The sequence below is a fragment of the Harpia harpyja genome, chromosome 15 (assembly GCF_026419915.1).
Source record: "Harpia harpyja isolate bHarHar1 chromosome 15, bHarHar1 primary haplotype, whole genome shotgun sequence".
NCBI lineage: Eukaryota > Metazoa > Chordata > Aves > Accipitriformes > Accipitridae > Harpia > Harpia harpyja.
This window is the reverse complement of record NC_068954.1, coordinates 31,579,581-31,588,063: the sequence shown is the minus strand read 5'-3', so window position 1 is coordinate 31,588,063 and position 8,483 is coordinate 31,579,581. Positions and strand designations below refer to the sequence as shown.

Here is an 8,483-nt window from a genome sequence, read left to right as displayed (position 1 = left end):
CACCGAGCAGCAAACCAGTCTCCACAGCTGGTACAAAATATTAAAACCATCAAAATATTTAGACATACCATACAGAACATACAGAAATATGCTATCAATTCTGGTATTTTATGTGTCAGTTCAGGTCTGGTCTGGCCAACTTCCTGTAGCTGGTTTTCTTCCTTCTGGGAGTTTCCAGTTACCTCCAGTAATTCTCATACCACTTATGCTGGAGTTATGTCAACTTCTTGTTGTCTGGAAGACATTTCAACAGTGCTCCTTTCATTTTTTTTTAATTTTTAGTTATTTTTGCGGTTAATTTCGGACCATTTTTTGTGGCCTTGGAGGAGTGCTTTTACGTGGAGTGCGCCCTCCGGAGGACTGACAGGAAATACCATGGTCCTGGGAGGACTGCCGGACCATAGAGGGCGAGTCCCGGAGGACTGAGGGGCACTTCCGGCGTCCCGGAGGACTGCCCGACCATGGAGCGTGACTTCCGGAGGACTGAGGGGCGCTTCCGGCGTCCTGGAGGACTGCCGGACCATGGAGCGCGACTTCCGGAGGACTGAGGGGCACTTCCGGCGTCCCGGAGGACTGCCCGACCATAGAGCGCAACTTCCGGAGGACTGAGGGGCGCTTCCGGCATCCCGGAGGACTGCCGGACCATAGAGCGCAACTTCCGGCGGGCTGAGGGGAACTTCCGGCGTCCTGGAGGACTGCCGGACCATAGAGCGCAACTTGCGGAGGACTGAGGGGAACTTCCGGCGTCCTGGAGGACTGCCGGACCATAGAGGGCGACTTCCGGAGGACTGAGGGGCACTTCCGGGAGGCCCTCGATTGTGCAGCGGTCCCTCCCTGGAGCGTTCGCGGGCGCTCTCGGTGCCGCGCGCCCGCCCGCCCGACCCCGGTATCTGGTGGGCGAGGGCCGGTGGTCGAGTCCGTTCGTGGCGAAGCAGCCGCTCCGCGTGGCGGAAGCCCGCCGGCGCTGCCTGTTGGTCCTCTGGAGGTGGGTCTGCAGGGCCCGGCGCCGGTGTTCCTCCCTGAGGGCGTTTCTCCGCGCCTCGGTGCCTCTCGCGCGGGCTCCGGCGGTAACGGCGGCCGCTGCCGCGGGCCGTGGCCGTTTCGCCTTGTTTGCGGCGGGCTCCGGCTGCGGGCGGCGCGGCGGGGCTGCTGCCGTCTCGGTTCTGCATCGCCCCATCCTTCCGCTGCGGGGCTGGGGCGGGGGCGGGGTGTGCTCACGCTGAGCGGTGCGGAGCGTCTGTTAATGACGGGGCGTGACCGATCGGGGGGGGGGGGGGGAACACACGCCCTAATTTGCATAATTGCGTTATTTGCGTATTTAAACAATACTTGCTATTTAATCAGTATTGCTAATTATAGGTTACAACAATCTTTTCTCATTATGATTCTGATCAGTAGTTTCTCCGAATTAGAACAGCAATTACGAGTATGTGAATGCATGACACTCTAGTAAGAAAAATGTAAAAATAGTAAGTCTCAGCACTGGTGCACCATTACTAAATGGAATACTCCTTGGGTGCAATTAATTAATTCCTTGTATTTTATCTAACTCTTGAATTGGATAATATGGTATTATTTAAGTGGACCGATTAAACAGTTGAATATTATAAAATACAACGAATGAATGGCTCGCACTCAAAGAGTGCTCCATTTACTACTGCTGCAGGAAAAATGGAAAAGGAGACAAAGCACAAAAACCAGACTGACACAAAAGGAAACATTAATTATTATTCTAAATCACAATTTCAGATTATGAATTAGAAATCTAATTAGGAGTACTTTAGTTACCACAATTACAATAAGATATTATTATAATAAACTGCTGCCAATTAGTATTTTATTTCTACTTCATAACTGGAAGTTTTTATTATGGTAATACTGCTTGGGTATCGTTAATGCATAAATTTAACATTGCTATTATTAAATAAATAATAGGTATTAATGATGCCCAATTAGTTTTCTAAATGTTTTTAAAACTAAATTTAACTTTTTGTTAATCAGATTTAATTTGCATTATTTTTATTTTAGCTCTACTTGAAAGTAATTAGTACCTGTGATTATTTCCTCCCCCCGGCAATGGTTATGTTTAAATTTAGGCAGTCATGACTCACTCTTAGTTTTCTAATTTTACTTATATTTTAAATCTAAATTTTTTATTCTTATGTTAGTTCTGGTTGGAAATTGTTACTGCTTGGGAATTTTTTTAATACCTACATTTAAACATAGCCATTATTTAATGATTCATTTTTATTTTTCTTTATTTAAAAACCTAAAGCTTCGATTACTATTTTGGTTCTAAGCGTGAGTCATTATTGCCTCCAAACTTACTTACAGCTCTGTTATAATTTAAGCATTAAAGATTCCCCATTAGTTTCTAATTCTATTTGTTTTAAAATCTAAAACTCTATTATTTTGTTTCTGATTTGGCATCATTAATGTCTGCAATTTATTTAATAATGGCTATGTTTAAGTTTAGCTATTAATGAGTCCCAATCAGTTTTCTACCTTTATCACTTTAAAAGGATTTCTAAATTGTTAAATTTTTTAATTACATATTGGGAATAATTATTGCCTGGTTCGTTAAGTAATACACACAATTAAATTTAGTCATTACTCATAAATAATATTTATTTTATTTATTTACACTCTTAACATTTTAATTGTTACTTTACTACTAAAGTGGATTAACTAGCACGCGGGTTTGTTTTTTTTTTTTAGTATTAACTAGAGTTGTTTCTCTACAGGTATTACTTCCAATTAGTGCTCTATTATTTATATTCTGCTATTTGTCATTTTATTATATAAATTGGGAGTAATTACTGTCTGCAAAGTTTTAAGTAATAGCTAGAATAGATTATAGGCATTATTTACTCCCAAAGACTACTCAAGTTACTGTTATTTAGTTTTTATTCTAAATGTTTTAAAATAAATAAGTAGTAAACATTAAAATAATAGAAACGAAGGACTTTGGAATTCCCAGGAAAAACAACTGGAGCTCCTTGACGTAACCAGAGATTGGATGTGTGCTGCGGTCCAGCATGCACACTCGATGATTTTGCACTTCAGCTCCAAAGTTTGAAGCTCTGCAGAGAGCGATCCCTCCGAGCAAGTGACTCGGCCTTTAGCCATCACCTGCTTTCCTCTAGCGCTGCCACCCATTTTTTTCTGGGAACCCCAAATTCCTCAGGCAACGAACACACACGCAACAGATATGTGCAACACCACAGCACCAAATCGCGTGGCTGTGCTACCACCACCAGCTGCACCCAACCATCACTGGTACGCCAACAGGAGCCTCCAGCTGGCTCCACCAATAGCGTGTCCAACAAAACCCGCAATGCTGCCAAGACTGCGGTGACGCAATGGAAACTAATGCAAGCTTTGGCAAGGACAGACGTGTCACAGCAGGTACAATACATAATGCTGAAACACCATGCCAGTTCACCTTTATTTCAAAGGAGGAACGCACACACGCACACACAGAGCACACAGAATTTTATTCTACGTGAGACAGACAGCTGTCCTTAGCATCTTCACAACCATCTCTTCACAGCAACATCATCTCCGTGATTTGGATTCCTGGTGGAAAATGAGGGAGCTCTGCACATTGCAGTGGGCCCTCAACTTCCAAACCTGCACAGGAGAATAACACTTCAGCCATTATATGATACCAGAAACTAGAAAGCCCCTCAAAAGAATTTACAATCCCACACTCGAAAAAAACAGTTACGCTCACCTGCTTCACAGCCCAATCCTCCTCTACACTGACCATCTACTTCAATTCCACGCACTCTTCAGCAGTCAGATCCACAGTCATCTCCCCATGGTCACTCACTACACTATATATGGCAGAGCAGGAGAAAAAAAAAACAAACCAGCTGAAGGAAAAAAATTTTTTAAAATCCCTCGCTGTTTTTCTTTGTTGGGTTTTGGGGGGGTTATTGGGGGGGGGGGTCGTTAAGGAAAATGCTATTTCAACGCGAAAGTCCAACCTGCAAGGCAAAACAAACAATGCATACAAGGCTGGACACATTCAAAAACCACAACTCATTCAGCAGCCGCTGACACCACATCCATTCAGCTGTCTGCCCAACCCGACAAGTGCTCACCACCACATGTACAATGCTAGACACATTCACGTCTATTGCTGAACTTGTACCAGCATTCCACTACATTCTGGATAGGACTGAATGGTAAAGCAGAATTAAATCTTGTAAGAATCCTTCTCTAAAATATCTGTAGTTGCAAAGTGAATACTGTAGATCACCAACAACAGTTCTAAGTCACTGAGACTTGTAGTTTTCTCCATCTGACTCCCTTAACAGAAATAAACAAGTCCCAAAGGACAGAAAACGTCAGGATAGGGTTGAAACAAAAAAAAACCAACCCACACCAAAAAACACCACATCAGAAACTGTATCAAACACCTTAAGTAACACGTAAGTGGCTTGAACAAAAATAAATTACAAAATACCTCAAGAGAGGTGTCAAGAAAGACAAGTGAGTCCACAGAGAGCAACACTAAAGTCCTCCTAAAAGGACTATGCAGGTGAGAGAAGGCCCTTTGAAGGCCAGTAGTTTTGATGAGGCCACTTGTCACACAGATTGATTCTGGTGCCTGGAAGGAAAATGGAGGGGACGGAGGGCACGCAAAGGGTATGGAGGGAATCGGACAGCTTATCAAGGTGCCTGCAGTGCAAAGACAAAAGGATGGCTCCAGGGCATGCTGACCAACGGAGAGGTCCTGCAGGGACTAGAGGGCACATGAAGGGCTCTGGATCACAAGAAAGGTAAACAGAGGTCTCTGGGGTGCAAGATACACAAACAGGTAGGTCCCCAGGCAACAAGAATGCAGGAGGGGGGCAGCTCTGGGGGTACAAGGAAGGTAAATGGGGCCTCTTGGGTGCCCCAAAAGACAAGCCCAGCTGTCCTGAGAGGAGTAGGTGGAAGTAGGAGGAGTTCTGAGGGGAGCAGGGGCAAACAAAGGGGTCTTAAGAGGGGACGAGAGGTAAAAACGAGGCCTCTGGGGATGTACCAAAAGCAAATGGAGAAGTTTTGAGTGGACCAGGGAGAAGAAGAAGGGGATTTAATGGGGCAAAAGGACAAATAGGTGCAGGGAGCCTGCAGGAACCAAAAGGCAAGCAGAGTAATCATGGGAATTGGAAGGAAATGGGCTTCTGAGGGAACAAGGCAGCAAATAAAAAGCTTGTGAGAGGCCCAGAGGCAAGTTAATGGGTCCTGAGAGGAGCAAATTGAAAGTTAACCTCTGAGAAGTCATCCTTCACTTTCATTCCACAGACAGCTGTCCTGCGGGCTCGGCACGCAACTTGGGGATCCCTGCCCAGGCAGTCCTGACCTGCAACACGACACGCACACAACCGTTCTCAGGAAGTCATGCAGTTTCATAACCTAAATGGCAAGTATTTCTCCAGGACAGCTTTGACATTGTTTTTTTTCCCCTCCAGAGGACAGGAAGAAATTGCTCCTCCCCACAGCGCTGCCTCTGATAACGCACATCCATCCTCACCATCTTGCTCTCTTCCTGCCACTCTTTTCCAGTCGCTGCCCACCTCGAGCATCCAGGGCAACTGGTTCTCACCTGTGTGGTCCTTCATGTCCTGCCCCAAGCCCCTTCTTTCTGCCCCACACCCAGCAGCCCAGGCACCCCCCCAGTACTCACCTGGGAGGATGCGGCTGCCAGCTCAGGCAGAGTGGAGCGCAGGGAGAAGGGTGTTCCTCCACACTGCGTGCCTGGGCACAGCGCAACACAGCGGCACTGATGATGCTTCCCAGCACCCCAGTGATGGGCAGCAGAAGGCTCTGGAGCACGATGGGACCTTCGGATGGCTTCTGGAGCAAAGGACAGAGGTAATGGGGGGGGCTCAAGGGCTGATAGGAGAGCCCAGAGAGAGGGCAAAAGGGGTACTTCAGGACATGAGGAAGGCCTCAGGAGGGGATCTGAGGAAACAAGAGGCTCAAAGTGCGCTACAGGGACAAGAAGGGGCCGGAGAGACCAAACAAGGCTCGGGGACTCGGGAGGGGATCTGAGCAGAGAATACACATCCTCAGGAAGTCAGGGAACAGAGGCAATCTCAGTGGCTCTTCATGCTCTGTGGCGCAAAGGCGGCCTCGGGAGTGGTCCCAAGGAGACTAAAGGGGTCCAGGGAGAGTGAGAGGGGCAAAAGAAAGCTCTGGGACACAGTGAGGGATGCAGGAGGGGTTGGGATGACATTAGAGGAGTCATAGAAGGACTATACAGGCAGGAAAAGGCTCACAGGGAACAACGGGACCTCAGGACAGCTTCTGTGTAACAGCACAGAGGTCCTAGAGGAGTTCAAAGACCACAAGAGGGGTGGTCCAAGGTGGTATATTAGGCCCAGAGTCTTTTCGGTGATTTTTGGTGTCCTTTATCAGTTGCAGTGCTGTCCACGTTTCCCCGAGAACATCCCCATATGCTATACCGACAGGGCAGTTCTGCACTGTTGCCCCCTGGTACCACCTGTCAAAGCAGACTGAAACATAAGTTCACTTTTGAGCTTTTGCTGTTTATTGAGAACATAAAATCATGAAGAAGCACTGAGGATAAATCCCACTTTATCTTAAGGTTTACATGCTTTTATGCATTCAGACAAACCATAAATTCTCTAGATAAGGGAAAACTCGCTATGGGACTAGAATAGGTAACTTAAGGATACAGTTTAGGGATAGAGGGATAGAAAGAGAAAGAGATTAATGGGGAGCAGGACAGAGGGAGGGAGAGAGAAAAGGAGACTACGAAGAAGGAAGGGGAGAGACTGGGACAGGGAGCAGAACATACAGAGAGAAAAAGAAGGACAGGGAACAAGCCAGAGAGACTGAGAAAAAAAGAAAGGGATGCAGATCAGGACAAAGATGGAGAAGGAAAAAGCAATGGGCTGTGAGACAGAGATGGAGGCAGAGAAAAAGGTCTGAGGAGCAGGACAGGATACCAGAGACAGCTGGCTGGATGGGGGGGATACAGCAAGTAACAATGAGACAGGTAGCAGGACAGAGACGTACAGACAGAAAAGATGGGGACAAGAAGCAGGACAGAGGGACAATGAGAGAAAAGAAGGGAGAGGGAGTTGGACAGAGATGGAGAAAGAAGCATTAGGAACAGAGGGACTGTTGTCGTTTAACCCTGGTAGGCAGCTCAGCACCACACGGCTGCTCGCTCTTCCCCCCCACCACCACCAGTGGGATGGGGGAGAGAACAGGAAGGGCAAAAGTTAGAAAACTTGTGGGTTGAGATAAAGGCAGTTTAATAGGTAAAGCAGAAGCTGCATGGGCAAGGAAAGCAAAATAGGGAATTCATTCACTACTTCCCATTGGCAGGCAGGTGTTTAGCTATTTCCAAGAAAGGTGGGCTCCATCACGCATAACAGTGACTTGTGAAGACAAATGCCATCACTCCAAACATCCCCTCCTTCCCCCCAGCTTTTACTGCTGAGCACAATGTCATATGGTCTGGGATATCCCTTTGGTCAGTTGGGGGTCAGCTGTCCCAGCTGTGTCCTCTCCCAACTTCTTTCCTACCTGCAGCCTGCTCACTGGTGGGGCAGCATGAGAAACATGAGAAGGCCTTGATGCTGTGTAAGCACTGTTTGGCAATACTTAACACAGCCCTGTGTTATCAGTGCTGTTTTCATCACAAATCCAAAACATAGCCCTATACAAGCTCCTATGAAGAAATTAACTCCATCCCAGACAAAACCAGTACAGGGACAGACAGAGTGATAGGAGCAGGACACAAAGAAAGAGAAAAAAACCTCAGCAATGGGCAACAGGACAGAGGGAGAGGGAGGACAGTCAGAGGGATATAGAAAACTGGTGAGGGACAGGGAGCCAGAAGACGGGATGCAGAGAACAAGAGAGGGACAGGAAGCAGGACACTGGGACAGAGGGAGAATGAGGTGACATGGAGAACAACGGAGAGATGGAGCGAGACAAAGACGGGGACAGAGAGCAGGATGAAGATGGAGCAATAAATAACAGGGAGACAGGGATAGAGAGAAGAAAAGCAGAAAAACAGAAAGAAAAGCAAAGCGAGAGATGAAAAAAGGGGAACAGGACAGAGCTGCCTGGGGGGGGGTAGGGGAGGCAGACCCTGGGGAGTGGAGGCAGACCCAGATGCCTGGGTCCCTTGCCCATCCCGGGGACACATGCACATGTAGGCTGGGGGGTAATGGTTACGTTAACAATAAGTTAAAACTACAAGAAGCTGCAAACAGGCATGACACGACGCAAGAAGTGGGATGTGGGGGGGTGGGATCCCAGGGGTCCTGGGAGGGGCAGAGGGTCCTGGGGGTCCCAGGCCTGGGGAAAGCCAACAAAGAATTGGAAATAAGTAGGAACCAAAACCACTGAAAAGCAAGAAATTATACCAACGGAGAAGAGAAAATAAATAATAGTAATAAGAAGAAGAACAACAATAATAATAAATTATGATGACGACGACGACAATG

The 8,483-nt window shown here is 47.0% G+C and overlaps 1 long non-coding RNA gene across 2 annotated transcripts; it reads right to left on the bottom strand.

Annotated features, from left to right (window-relative positions):
• Positions 1-3,480: 3,480 nt before the first annotated feature.
• Positions 3,481-8,245, bottom strand: LOC128152079 (uncharacterized). 2 transcript variants are annotated; one of them, XR_008238536.1, is made up of 3 exons: positions 5,265-8,245; positions 3,737-3,839; positions 3,481-3,633 (listed from the first exon to the last, which is right to left on the bottom strand). It is a non-coding gene; the product is annotated as an uncharacterized LOC128152079 (long non-coding RNA). The 2 variants fall into 2 exon arrangements; XR_008238537.1 differs by lacking the exon at positions 5,265-8,245 and having other exon boundaries at positions 3,737-3,865.
• Positions 8,246-8,483: the final 238 nt, after the last annotated feature.